This window comes from Haemaphysalis longicornis, unplaced genomic scaffold, assembly GCF_048455015.1.
Source record: "Haemaphysalis longicornis isolate Haplotype H1 unplaced genomic scaffold, Haemaphysalis longicornis Haplotype H1 scaffold_1, whole genome shotgun sequence".
Lineage (NCBI taxonomy): Eukaryota > Metazoa > Arthropoda > Arachnida > Ixodida > Ixodidae > Haemaphysalis > Haemaphysalis longicornis.
The window spans coordinates 385,508,974-385,522,094 of NW_027526203.1; the positions used below are offsets into that span (position 1 = coordinate 385,508,974).

General features: G+C 47.4%; 1 protein-coding gene across 1 annotated transcript in view; it reads left to right on the top strand.

Annotated features, from left to right (window-relative positions):
• The window catches only part of LOC144155232 (uncharacterized), a 49,492-nt gene extending 36,777 nt beyond the window's left edge, over positions 1 to 12,715 (top strand). The window contains exon 3 of the transcript XR_013319533.1: positions 12,543 to 12,715. The gene's annotated coding sequence lies outside the window, so the exon portion shown is untranslated. The remainder of the gene's footprint in view (positions 1 to 12,542) is intronic.
• Positions 12,716 to 13,121: the final 406 nt, after the last annotated feature.

Here is a 13,121-nt window from a genome sequence, read left to right on the forward strand (position 1 = left end):
GATGATGTCCATGAGATATTGCATTCGAACCAGCCAAGTGTGATGTGTCTTCAGGAGACGCATTTGAATCCCAATCACACAAATTTCTTAAATAGGTACATGGTATTCAGAAAGGATAGGGTTGGCTGCACACACTCTTCGGGCGGTGTAGCCATAATAGCCCGGAAATCCCTAGCATGCCACCCTATCACTCTCAACACCGTCCTTGAGGCTGTAGCAATACGCACAATAATTTTTAATAGGTTGGTAACGGTATGCTCAATTTACATTCGTCCTGATTATGCACTTTCCAGCTCTGACTTCGAGGCGCTGGTCGACCAGCTGCCCGAACCGTACATCCTAACAGGCGACCTTAATGCACACAACTCTCTTTGGGGCTCCTCCAGAACGGATGCCCGAGGTCGCCTGATAGAGAAATTTCTTACATCTTCAGGAGCATGCCTTTTCAACAAAAAGCAGCCTACATACCATAACTTAGGACATAATACATACTCACATCTCGACTTGGCTATTGGTTCCGCAGTTCTCTTTCCATGTCTTGAGTGGGGTGTGGGCACAGACCCATATGGTAGTGATCATTTCCCCACTTCCCTAACATATATAGGTAAAGGCCCATGCAGTCCATCTTCCCATTACAGGTTTAATGAATCAAAAGCAAACTGGAGTATATTCACAGAAACATCTAAACTACACCACACAACCATAGAACACCTACACGTGGAGGAAGCATCCCAACTTATCACGGCACACATCCGCGACGCTGCCGAAAAATCCATTCCCCACGCCTCCAGCGCTCCGCGCAACCAAAGGAGGCCGTGGTGGAATGAGGACTGTAGGCGGGCGCGAGAGGCCCAGAACAAGGCGTGGGGTGTCCTTCGCCGGTACCCCACATCAGATAATCTCATTTCGTTTAAACGGGCCAAGGCTTTTGGGAAGCGAGTGCGCCGTGAGGCGAAAAGGGAGAGTTGGCGCACCTTCCTCACTTCCATCAACTCCTACACTGACACGCGAAAAGTATGGACACGAATACATAAACTAAAAGGACAACAGACACACAGCCTGCCCCTGGTTAGTACAACAGGGGACACACTGGAAGACCAGGCTGACGCGCTCGCACAACACTTCCAACATGTGTCCAGTTCAGCGCACTACACCAACACTTTCATAAAACACAAAACATCCTGTGAGAAGAAGTCCTTACGAGACAGTAATAAGTCGACCTCATCTTATAACACCCCCTTCTCACTGCATGAGCTGAAGATCGCACTTAGTACTTGTAAACCTTCAGCTCCAGGCGCAGACAACATTACATACACTATGATTCAACACTTGCACACAGACACACTTGAAACCCTCCTTCACCTCTACAACAAAATATTTCTTTCGGGGCACCTCCCAGGGTCATGGAGGGAGGCCATTGTAGTGGCCTTTCTGAAAGAAGGGAAGGACCCTTCCTCTCCCGCAAGTTATCGTCCCATCGCCCTCACAAGCTGCCTGTGTAAGCTGTTCGAGAAGATGATCAATAGGAGACTCATGTACTTCTTAGAGTACAATGGTCTTCTCGACAGCTGCCAGGCTGGCTTCAGGGCTGGGAGATCCACCAATGATCAACTGGTTGCATTGGAAACATATATAAAAGATGCCTTCATTCATAAGCAGTATTGTATAACAGTCTTCTTCGATATGGAGAAGGCCTATGACACGGCCTGGCGGTACGGCATCTTGTGTGACCTCAAGTCGTTTGGTGTTTCCGGCAACATGCTGAACACGCTCAGTAGCTACATGTCGGAAAGGACCTTTCGAGTGAGGGTTGGCAGTGCCCTTTCGATAGTATACGTGCAGGAAAATGGCGTCCCTCAAGGCGGTGTCTTGAGCTGCACACTGTTTATTGTTAAGATGAACTCACTTCGGAAGGCACTGCCACCAACCATTTCCTGTTCTATATATGTAGATGACATTCAAATATCTTTTAAGTCCTGTAACTTTTCAGTTTGTGAACGCCAAGTCCAGCTTGGGGTGAACCAACTTGCTGGCTGGGCGGACACAAACGGTTTTAAACTGAACCCTGGAAAGAGTACTTGTGTTGTGTTCTCCCGCAAGCGCGGGATTAAGGCAGACCCGGAGATCACCCTTCATCGCGCTTCTATCCCTGTAAAAAAGGAGCACAAGTTTTTAGGTGTCATATTTGATGAAAAACTCACGTTCATTTCACAAATCAAACAACTTAAACATAAATGCCTGAAAACACTAAACATTCTCAAAGTCCTCTCCCACCAGTCCTATGGTGCAGACAAAGAACTCCTTCTTCGCGTTTTTACCGCCTTAGTCGGGTCTCGGCTTGACTACGGTAGTGTTGTGTATGGGTCGGCATCAAAAACAGCACTAAAAATGCTTGACCCAGTTCTCCATTTGGGCCTGCGCCTTGCGTGTGGGGCTTTCCGCACTAGCCCGGCCCAGAGTCTGTACGCTGAAAGTAACAAATGGTGCCTGGAACATCAACGAATGTACATAGATTTATTATATGCTTTTAAGGTCTCGTCATTCAATAACCATCCTTTTAAACCTGTCCTCAACGATACATCTACAACCCAGCTATTCTCAAATCGTCCATCTGTTCCTTTGCCCTACTCTCTGAGGGTGAGAGAGGAAGCTTCAGGTCTTTCCGTTGGGTTTTTAGATGTCTGTACATCTTCATCATTTTCTGACGTTATACCACCATGGCAACTGCAGCCTGTTTGTTGTGATGTTTCATTTATGAAAATAGATAAAAACAGGGTTCCGAGAGCTGCGATTCTGCAGCATTTCTTGTCGCTTCAGGATAAATATAAATGTGCCGAATTCTATAGCGATGCCTCGAAAACTTCAATTACAGTGTCGTGCGCCGCTCATGGCCCCAACTTTATTGCTTGCAGAACCATGAGTGTACACACCACTATTTTCTCTGCAGAAGCATATGGCATTTTACTCATCGTTCAGCACATTCTTAAAAAACGAATTCCTAAGTCCGTCATCTTCACAGACTCTTTGAGCATTGTACGTGCATTGTCTTCACACAGACCCAAGAAAAACCACATTGTCAATCTTGTCTTTAATTTCATAATGTCTATATATGCAAATAATTTTCAACTAATCCTGTGCTGGGTTCCAGGCCATGCTGGAATCGCGGGGAATGAGACCGCTGATGAAATGGCCGCCACTGCTGCACTTGCAAGCACAGTGGACATAACAACAATACCCTACACTGACCTCAAGCCACACATCCGACAACACCTTCGCAAAACATGGCAAGCCGACTGGAATACACAGACAGACAACAAGTTACACATAGTAAAGCCACACTTAGGACAATACACTAGTGACTCACACAACAGATTCATCGAAGTTGCCCTAGGTAGATTACGGATAGGCCACACACACGCGACACACTCCCATCTGCTCACCGGATCTCCAAGACCCCTGTGTAGCAGGTGTGGGGAGGGCCTATCCGTACTTCACATCCTCATTACATGCAAAGCACTCCAGACAACAAGACGCAAGCACTTCCCTCAACTCTACAGACAACACATTCCACTACACCCAGCACTCTTTCTAGCGGATGATCCCGTGATTCCTGTGCAACGCACTTTTAAGTTCCTCAGTGACATCAAGTTTTTACATCTCATTTCCTATCACGCGTAGTTTTTTAAAGCTTTATTTCATGCCACGCACCATCACAACCTGGCCCTTTACACCAGCCATCCTCACTGTCTTTTATTGATTTTACTTTTGTTCTTGCTTACTGATATCAGTGTCTAAGTTCTCACCTCTCATATTTAACCACTGTTTTGGCGCTCTTTGCCCTAGTTGGCCTTGCGCCATTAACACCCAACCATCATCATCAAAGTTCCTCCATCTGGTTCGGAGTAGCCAGGGCACACACACGACCATCACATGTCTGTATATAGCAGCCATTAATACTTCCATGGGGCATCTCCCGCCACCGAATGCGAGATGAGGAGGCTTATCTTTGCTCTCAACTGTCTTTCCACATTGTCTGTCGACTTCCTGGGACACACAAGCTCCTAATGGAGTACAAGCGGGCCTGTCTGTCTGTCGACTTCCTGGGACACACAAGCTCCTAATAGAGTGCAAGCGGGTCTCAAAAGTCTGCATGCATCCCTCTTGTTTGTTCGTACTGCAGCAATGAATGCATGGGATCTGCAGATGCAATGTCTCATGCTCTATGGCAGTCTCCTGAGTTCAGAGTTGGCACAATTGTAGGCTTCGGTGGCAGCGTAGGCTGTTTGACTTCAAGTGTTCCACTTCTCCTGCAGTTGGCACATAGGCAGGAGCATGTCTATGCATAGGCAACAGTGTATTATAGTGCTGGCACTCCTGGGCAAGTCGACAGGAGGTAATGCAGTTCAGCTGGGGGGGTCAAAACACTGGGTATGACAGCTGACTTCACTGGGAAGAGGGGGGGGGGGGGAGAGGAATAATTGTGCCGCTATCACAACAGCGTTTTTACTTGTATTGATTGTTGAGGAAGGCACACTGCGTGAGGTAGATGGGAATAATGAGCACTTTTATGTCCACTCGTGAGAAAGCAGAATGGCAAAAAGTTGACGTATACATGGCTTTCGAGGTGTCTGCTATATTCCAACACTCGAGTTTCTTGTGTATCCATGAAGGGGCCTTTAGTCTAAGCGGATAAGGTTTTAGCTTAAGGTTTACCCCAGCTTGTGTGCTCAAAATTGGAGTCGAAGCTTCCTAAGCCACCCACCAATTCGACTTCCAGCATCGGCACTGGGATGGACCCACAGGACCTAATCTTGGATAGGGACGTACCCCTGGGGTCTATCCAAGTGCCGATATCTTTCAATATGGCCCTGACTAGAGTACTCTGATCACGAGAAAAGTGGGCACGGCGGTGTGAGGTAAAAAGACGACGGCAGCGACAGCGTGGCCGAAACATACCCATGCAGTACTCGTGGCGCGACTGCGGGCTACGGGGATTGCCCCTTAGTGTGGTTGCACCGAGAAAGAAGCAGCGGCAAGACACACGAGGGGCTGATGTGGGCCAATGAGAGGTGGCCACAAGCAAGGAGCTGGTGAGGCCAGGCTGGAACGGAGGTGAACAGCGGGAGGAGTGGACGGAGCAGGTTCGAAGAGCTCGACGTCCAGGTGGAAGACTCGAAGCTCGTCGGGTCTTCGGGACCCGAGATCGAGAAGGGCCCACCTTGCACCTTGGAATCCAGGGGCTGAGGCGCGACTCCTGAATCGTGGAGGCGCACAATGTTGGCGTGCTCCACCCTTGGACGGTCTGCTGCCTGCTGCCCGTCGTCGACCAGCAGTGGTTGGTTGCCTCCTGCCCGCTGCTACAGGGCGACAACGGTACACCTTCCTCATTGACGCTCCGGCATGCGCGATGACTTCATCGTAGCCCAGGACGCCTCGCTTCGCATCTGCATTAGAACCCACGATGCCCTGCGGATAGCGCCTCATCGCCCCGAACCTTTGGTGGGGACTGTCTGTGTTTTCTGCATATTTGGTATTCTGTAAGTCTTGGTTAACTTAGAGTTGTAATTGCCTGCCATGTGTATGCTCATTCAAGAATATATGTTTCTGTATTCCATTCCCAAGTGCCCTTGTCAAATTATTGGCACTGTGGCAAGTCCCAGTCACCACTGAATACCTGAAAAGAACCTGCAGGGGGTTTTCTCCCCCACAGGTGGCTAGGTTTGCAATCTGAATGGACGATATAATGGTTTGGACTGAAGCGCAAGACTGGTTTCATTGGATCACTGATTATGGAATTCCAAGCAGCTGCCCAGAGCCTTATGGACACTTTGCATTCTCTTGGACTCCCATTAGTGGACATGTTTGTTGCTAAAGTTGAAATATTGTATAACTCTCAATAATAATGAAAGTGTGTTAACCTGTGAAATATAAACATACATCGCCATTATTAGCCCTTGTATGCTAACACCTTTGAAGAGATTTGTTAAAGTGTCGTATTTTTTGCACTGTACCACTCCTGTATGAGCCTTTAATTAGGCTTACAGTATGAATAAATGAATAAATAAAAATTAGACAGAATTTCCAGTTGTACTGCCTTGATCACAGTTAGGGTGAACACGGGAGCGCGTGTCATTCCGTGCGCGGGAGCCGCCTGTTGGTGTCCCGAGTAACTTCGCACGCGCATCACATAGCCGCGTTTCAAACGAACTGCGCATGCGGGCTAAGTTACCCGGAACGCCGACAGGCAGCTTCCGCGCACGGAATGACAGGTGCTCCCATGTTCACCCTAACTGTGATCAAGGCAGTACATGGGAGCAGGAGGTTGCCTCTACAATTACATTGAGTCATATATGTCGGACATTCTTATTCCATCTGAAACTAGCAGCTTCTGGGATTGCCACTGGCCAGCAGCAGCAGTGCCAAACAGTGGATCAATCATGTCAAGTAAACATGGAAACCAATGGTTCAGTTTGTGTCATGTATGTCCGATAAATTTGGCGCTGCATCTCAAATGGCAACAGATACTCTAGCAAGGGCAGTGTCTCTGGGCTGAATATGTTATGGGGCTGTGGTGTACGACTTCACTGCCATGCACCTCTGACATCTGGACATCCTATATCAAGCGGTTCACTGCACTAGCACACCTCGACACACACATATAGTAGCAGCATTCAAACATTCTGCAGCTCTGCCACCATTGTCCGCTTTCGAAGAAACCATTGCCAGAATGCTGCTCGACCCAAACTCACAAGCCTAGGCCTGACCCTTGTGGCCTGAGAAAACAGAAGTCTACTTGACCCTGCCACGTTGTCCAGTGCACCACCACCCCAGGGATGCACCACTGAGGTGGTTGTGCATCAAAAGACAAGCATCTTAAAGGAGCCATGAAGACAAAATACAAGTTGGGTTTATTAGAAAGACTGCTTAGTCCCGATAACAATGATACCAATATCATCGCAATCTTCGAACAAATAACAGAGATATTAAAGAAAACGTGTGAAGCAGTCGCGACCCCCTAGCCAATTCCCCGCAACTTTTCTATGACGTCACGGAACCTTGTTTGTGCGATTGGCGGCCGCCTAACTGACCTGTTGCGACGACACATGACTGCACGTCTGTAATGGGGCCTCTAGTTCCATTTGACCGCACCCTTGAATGCTAACGTGCAGTTAACGCACTAAAAATTGTTTTATTGTTGGCCCATATGACGTCATTCTTGCTCATAACACGTCACTGTGGCGCAAAATTTGAAAGTTTTTGAATACTTCTTGCTTTTTTTTGTTAAAAAACATCTTTTGTGGCTGTAATGGAGCTGAGTGAGATACTGAATCCTAGTTCTTTCAAATTAAACGAAGTTGTATTTTCTCTTCATGGCTCCTTTAAGAAGGCCCCTTGAGAGAGGACACTACCCTTAAAACAGTGCCTTTTAATTTTTAAGCAAACTCTGTGAAACTTGCCAGTCTTGCTGCTTTTTCCCCACTGATTGCAAATATGCCACTATTTTTTGAGTCTGTCAATTGGTTCCCAAGATAATTAGAGATAATCAGCCATTTTTGGAAGAACAATAGACAAAACAATGTTAGTCATCAAACTGTAAACTTTGTATTTTCCAGTGCTATGAACCCTGGTGAATGCAATGAGAGAATCAGTTTATGCACCGCTTGGAAATAATTTTACAGCTCATTTCACTTTGGTGGCACCAGTGGCAAGGAACCATTTTGAATGTCCATTTCAAACGCCAAAGTTAAATGAGCTGTAAAATTAGTTCCAAGTGGTGCATCAAAAAACATTCTTTTATTGCATTCGCCAGGGTTCATACTATGTACTAGAAAATGTAAAGATTAAAGTTTTATGACTAACACTGTTTTGTCTATTGTTCCTCCAAAAATGACTAATTATCACTAATTATTAGGGGTGTGCGAATATCAACTTTTAAATTTCGAAGTGAATTCGAATAATAAAAACAAAGTTCGAATCGAATCGAATATTTTTCGAATATTTTTCGAATACGAATACTTATTGTTTTTTGTAAAATTAAAGTTTTCACCATCTAGAGACACAAAAACTGCAACTTTAGTGCACAACAAATCACACAAAGTAAAATTAGGAATTACACAATACCATTGCACTCAACAAGTTAAGGTCTGCACTCACTTAAATGTGAACATGGAGAAAGGTTAACTGCTCGACATGTTCGTGGAGCAGTGACAACTTCCTGCTCGTCACGACTCCACCAGATACCGAAAACAGCCGCTCACTTGAGACACTAGTGGCTGGCATGCCCGAGCCCGTGCACATTGCCGCGCGCTGATACAGTAAAATCTCGATGATACCAATCTCGCGGGACCGCGAAAAATATTCGTATCATCCGAAATTCGTATGAACCAACACAGAACAAAAAATTGAGCGCTGAAAAAAGTTTTCGTTTATTTCTTTTCTTACTTTCGCGTGAAAAATTCGTGATTTTTTCTGCTTTTTTTAACCCCCATGTCGCAAAGCACTGAAAGCAGTCCTTTCTGGAGCACATGGAGGAAAGAAAAGTTTAGGAGGGAGCGTCACGTGACAATCGTGAAGCCTAGTCATAAAAAATAAAAAGGAAAGACTGGTGGGAGATGTTCCACTCACGTGACAGGCAGGCGGTAGTTCTTTGCGCCCCATGTGGCCCTTCGCCGACGCTGCGTGCGTGCGTCTATAAAAAGCACTATTGGCGGCCTTAGGAGGCAACGGGGGGTTGTTTTTTTCTTTTTGTACACTGAAAACGCAGCACCTAGGCAAATGTAGAAGCGTTCGTTGGGTTGTACGGCATGCACTGAAAAGTGGGTGGCAGGGCTCGCAATCTGGCTGGAGGTGCGAGGGACCCTGTCAGAAAACCGGGATTGGCTATGCCTTGGAAACGGACATTGTGAATGTGTGAACTTTCGAGGGACACATCATCGTGTGACCTAATCTTTGCTCAAGTGTTTCGTTTTGTGTGTTTATGTAGTTTCTTTTTTTGGTACACTTTTGCTGGGTGGATGCTATAATAGGTGGCTTGGTTACTTCAGGAAGTGCCCGCATGAGGTTTCATCGTGTTTTCTTTTCATCATATTTGTGTGAGTATGGTCCCTAGAAATATGTGCTAGTCTGCCGTCCGCCGGCCGCGAAGGGGGCTCCTCCGTGATGCATGCAGCGGCGGCGCTGCAGTCAATCGGAGCGCGGTGGCCGGCCGGCGCGATGGGCAGCGGCGGACGGCGCTCTGCCGTGCCGCTGCTGCCTTCGTATTTCGGCCCTGTTTCTGGGCGGGTTCAGTCCATTTTAAATGCCCCTTTTCGAACCCTATCCGCTTCTGTCGACAAACCAGATTAGCCAAATAAGTTGGTTCTTACCAGTACGAAGAGTTTTAACCGAAGCGTGAAGTGACAGGAGTTCGTTTTCGCGTATTATGAAGGATCGAGTTTCCTAAAAACCGCGGAATCGTGTCGCTACGCTATTTCGATTTCGACACATACTCGGGAGCTTCGGGAACACTGCCGGCACGGCATCGTTTTCCAGCTTGGAAACATCATGCGGGACTTCAGCTACATTGCCAAACAAACAACCGTTCTTTGTGAATATCCCCGCTGTTGTTAACTGATGGATTAGTCAGCGCCTGAAAATGTGTGTGTGGTGTGTCGGCGCTCAGCTTTTTTGTATGGCTCTTTGTAACCGTCTTTCTTTGCAATTGTCCCAAGATGTTCTCCCCTGTACGTGTATGTAAATAAAGCAGCTCGAACCGGTGCCTTCTGACCTTTCTCATCGTTGATCTGGAGGCCCTTAAGCGCGCGTCTTCGTGGCCCCCTCAGTTACGTCCAGTCAACTAGGAATCTGTTAAATGTAAATTCCGAATAAAAAAAACAAGCCGTGTGCACATGCATACGACGTTTTATCACCTTCAGTCATCAGATACAGTGATTTCTCCATAACTCAAACTCGGATATCTCTAAATACCGGTTAAATCGAAACCTTTTTCTGCCGTGCGTATACCTGCCATAGGCGACATTTTCCACCCTTTGTCTCGAAACGTCCATTCGGGGATCACGGATATCTCGAAATGTTGACAAAGAGGACGCAATGCAACATCCGCTGCAGGCAGCTGATAAGCTCTCGGTTAAAGCTTAGCTCCCATTACCCGCCGAACACCGTCGCGAACGGCCAATTTGCGCGGGGTACGCACTGTGCGCGGCCGATGTCCCGTTAGCGGAGTGCTGTCCGACGCCTACATTGTTGATATAGCTGGGGAAGACGCTTCTGATCACGTGGACGACGACGGGTCTCAAGAAGTGCCAAAAACGGCGGGAACAAGAAAAGCATTAGCTTTGCCTGCTTCACAGCAAGATAGAATATAGCGTTGGCGACCAACAGTTGATGCGGCATTGAGAAGCTCGAAAAAACTTTCTTGGGACCAGGTGCGAAGGCGAAGCAGGCGTGCATCACGCAGTTCTTTTTTCGCAATACCTAAATTTTTTTTCTGCAAATTATTTTGCCTATATTCCGGAAGCGTCCCTGTGCATTGGAGCGTTTGTTACCAGCACTAGCTCTTATTCCAGTGATCTGGCCATACATTTTTCGCATTTCGCTTAACCCAACACTCTGCTTACCTCGAAATTTTCAAAAATTGGGGTACTATCAAACCTCTTTTGCGTGCCTGTAATTTTCGTGAATACCACGATTTGAAACATTCGCCAGCATTGGGTACGTGAAACTGATTTTTAATATCACCCGGCTGCAAATCAGTTGCATTCCGCATTGCACAGGTTCTTTTTGGGCACCCACACACTCGGAGGGAATTGCGAGACGCACGCGGGGAAAGCAAAACGGGAGAATATTTGTGTTATGGCCAATCATTATATTCGCGGCTGTTTGAAACCAAGGAGTAAAAATATTGAGGTTTATTTATACTGTCATGACCATATATACCTTGCTTTATCCCCCCTCCCCCCGCACTCTGCCCAAAGTATATAGAAACAAGTTTTTGCTGGCAAAACATTTTACTCAAGCTTTCGCTTTTCTTTTTGTCAGCCTACCAGCCGGCTGCGTGATTGTCACCCTCAATGACGTTCGGGAATGACCCGGTAGTTTCGATGTGGAACAAACGCAGCTTCTGGTGCCGCAGGGAGCTCTTTTTGAACGGGATTCACTGTCTGAACATTGATGGTTGAACGCGAAGCTTTCTTGTGAGCGATTCCTTGTCGTCTGAGTTTTGAATTTGACTCATTGAGCTTTCACTTTGACTCGCACGCATTTTGGACTTACGATCGCGTCGGATTTGACATCGACCCTTTGCCGTTTGATTTCACGCGAAGAAAGCTTCGTGTTCAACCATCGTTGCGGAGTGGAAGAGTGGATAATTTTTCTGGCTGCACTCCTCTCCAAATCCAAACTGCTTTGACCATGTTGGAAATGCGCATTGAGATAGACGTCGGCTTCAAAACGCGATGGAGCCAGCTTCGATTCTGACCACGGGAAGCGTTTTTTTTTTCTCTCACTTTACTCACAAACATCACCGTCGTCAGACTCAGACAGTTGGCTTTCCTGCAGTGCTTTTTCGAGGCGACATAGGCCATCAGTGAGACATAGAAAGCTTCACTTTAATAATGGTTCAAGCGGTGGTAGTGAAACGGCTACGCTGGTTGCTGCGGTTTCATCCTTCGGTCTCACTCGCGAAATTCAGCGGCCGCAAAGAGGCTCCGTAGCCCAATTCGCGAAAAACTTGGGGCGTGAAACTAAAAGGTCTTATAGTACTATCGTACCTTCAATTGTGAGCTGATGTACCTCGCACCATTCCATTTCACCGCTTTAAGTGGCCGACAAACCCCGATGCGCTCTCGCGCTCCGCGGCGGTAGCGCGCGGCACAGCTAGGCCGGCCGCTCTCGCTCCGGCCGCTCGGGCGCTCCGATTGCTCGCAGCGCCCTCTGCGCAGCGCTGTGCGTGCATCAGCGGCGCGGACACGCCTTCCCATAGAGAAAGCGCGCGGACGGCAGACTAGCACAATTTCTAGGGACCATAGTGTGAGCTTTGGGGGTGCATTTGTTGCTCTTGTTGGGCTTCGGTTGGCATCTCCATAAGAGGCCACTGAGCCCTTATATTTGTGTTGGGAAGGGCATGTAAAGGTCAGGTGTTGTCCGACTATGTTAGTGATGTCACTTATTAAGAAATAGGCGAGAAGGTGGTAGCCTCGCATTTGCGAAACACCCCCTCCTTTCTTCTCATGGTGCAAGATGTGAGAGGAAAATATGGCCATGGCTGCATTCCTAAAAAGTGGGGTGGAGCCAGAGAAAAACGCACTGTACTTGCACATGATTGCATGCGGTGGTCGCCATGGATTCCCTCCTGGAATTGGAGTCGGGTAGACGGGGTAGGTGAGCAGAGAGGCGCAGCCGAGTGGTACGCAGTACTAGAAGATTGGGCTGCCATCGTGTGGAAGCACGGACGGAACTCAAGGTGTCTTCTTCTTGGAACGGGCCTGACCAGTGCCATGTGGGATGGGGGAGGAGGAAATTTAATTGCATGTTTTCTTGTGCAGGAACGGGAACGAGTGGGCAGTCTTGTGTCTGGGTTGCAGTTCATCTCGGATGGAGGGCCGTGGCGCACAGGGGACCAGCAAGCTCAGTACTTTGTTATGTAAATATCTGCCTACTTTGTACAAAATTGTAAATACACAAGTTTTTGCCCCAACGCAACTGGTCGCCATCCTCACTCATTCAACACTGCAACAAAACGCAGCGGAGGGCAAGCAAGCGTCATCTACAACCACCACCATTGATTATTACTCCTGAGGTGATTGTCTTTGATGAAATCTTACCTTCCAACAAGAAACTATTGCAAGCAGGCCTTACTAGGATGGCTTCTAAGACATTCTGGTGCATCTCGAGAGGTTTGTTACAATAGCTAAAGATGCCCTGCAAGGTGTTCAGGAGGCTGGCGTTGGAATTTATTTCCCGTCTCTCGACTGGTCACATGCTGTTTGGCTGGCAAACTCTACTACCAAATTAGAGCATTGCAGTTTTACAGACCTTTAGTAAAGGTAGCTGGTAAGTCATTATTTAAAATGAGAACCACAATACCAGTGTGGCATGGTTCACCATGTTTATGTAGCTTACGT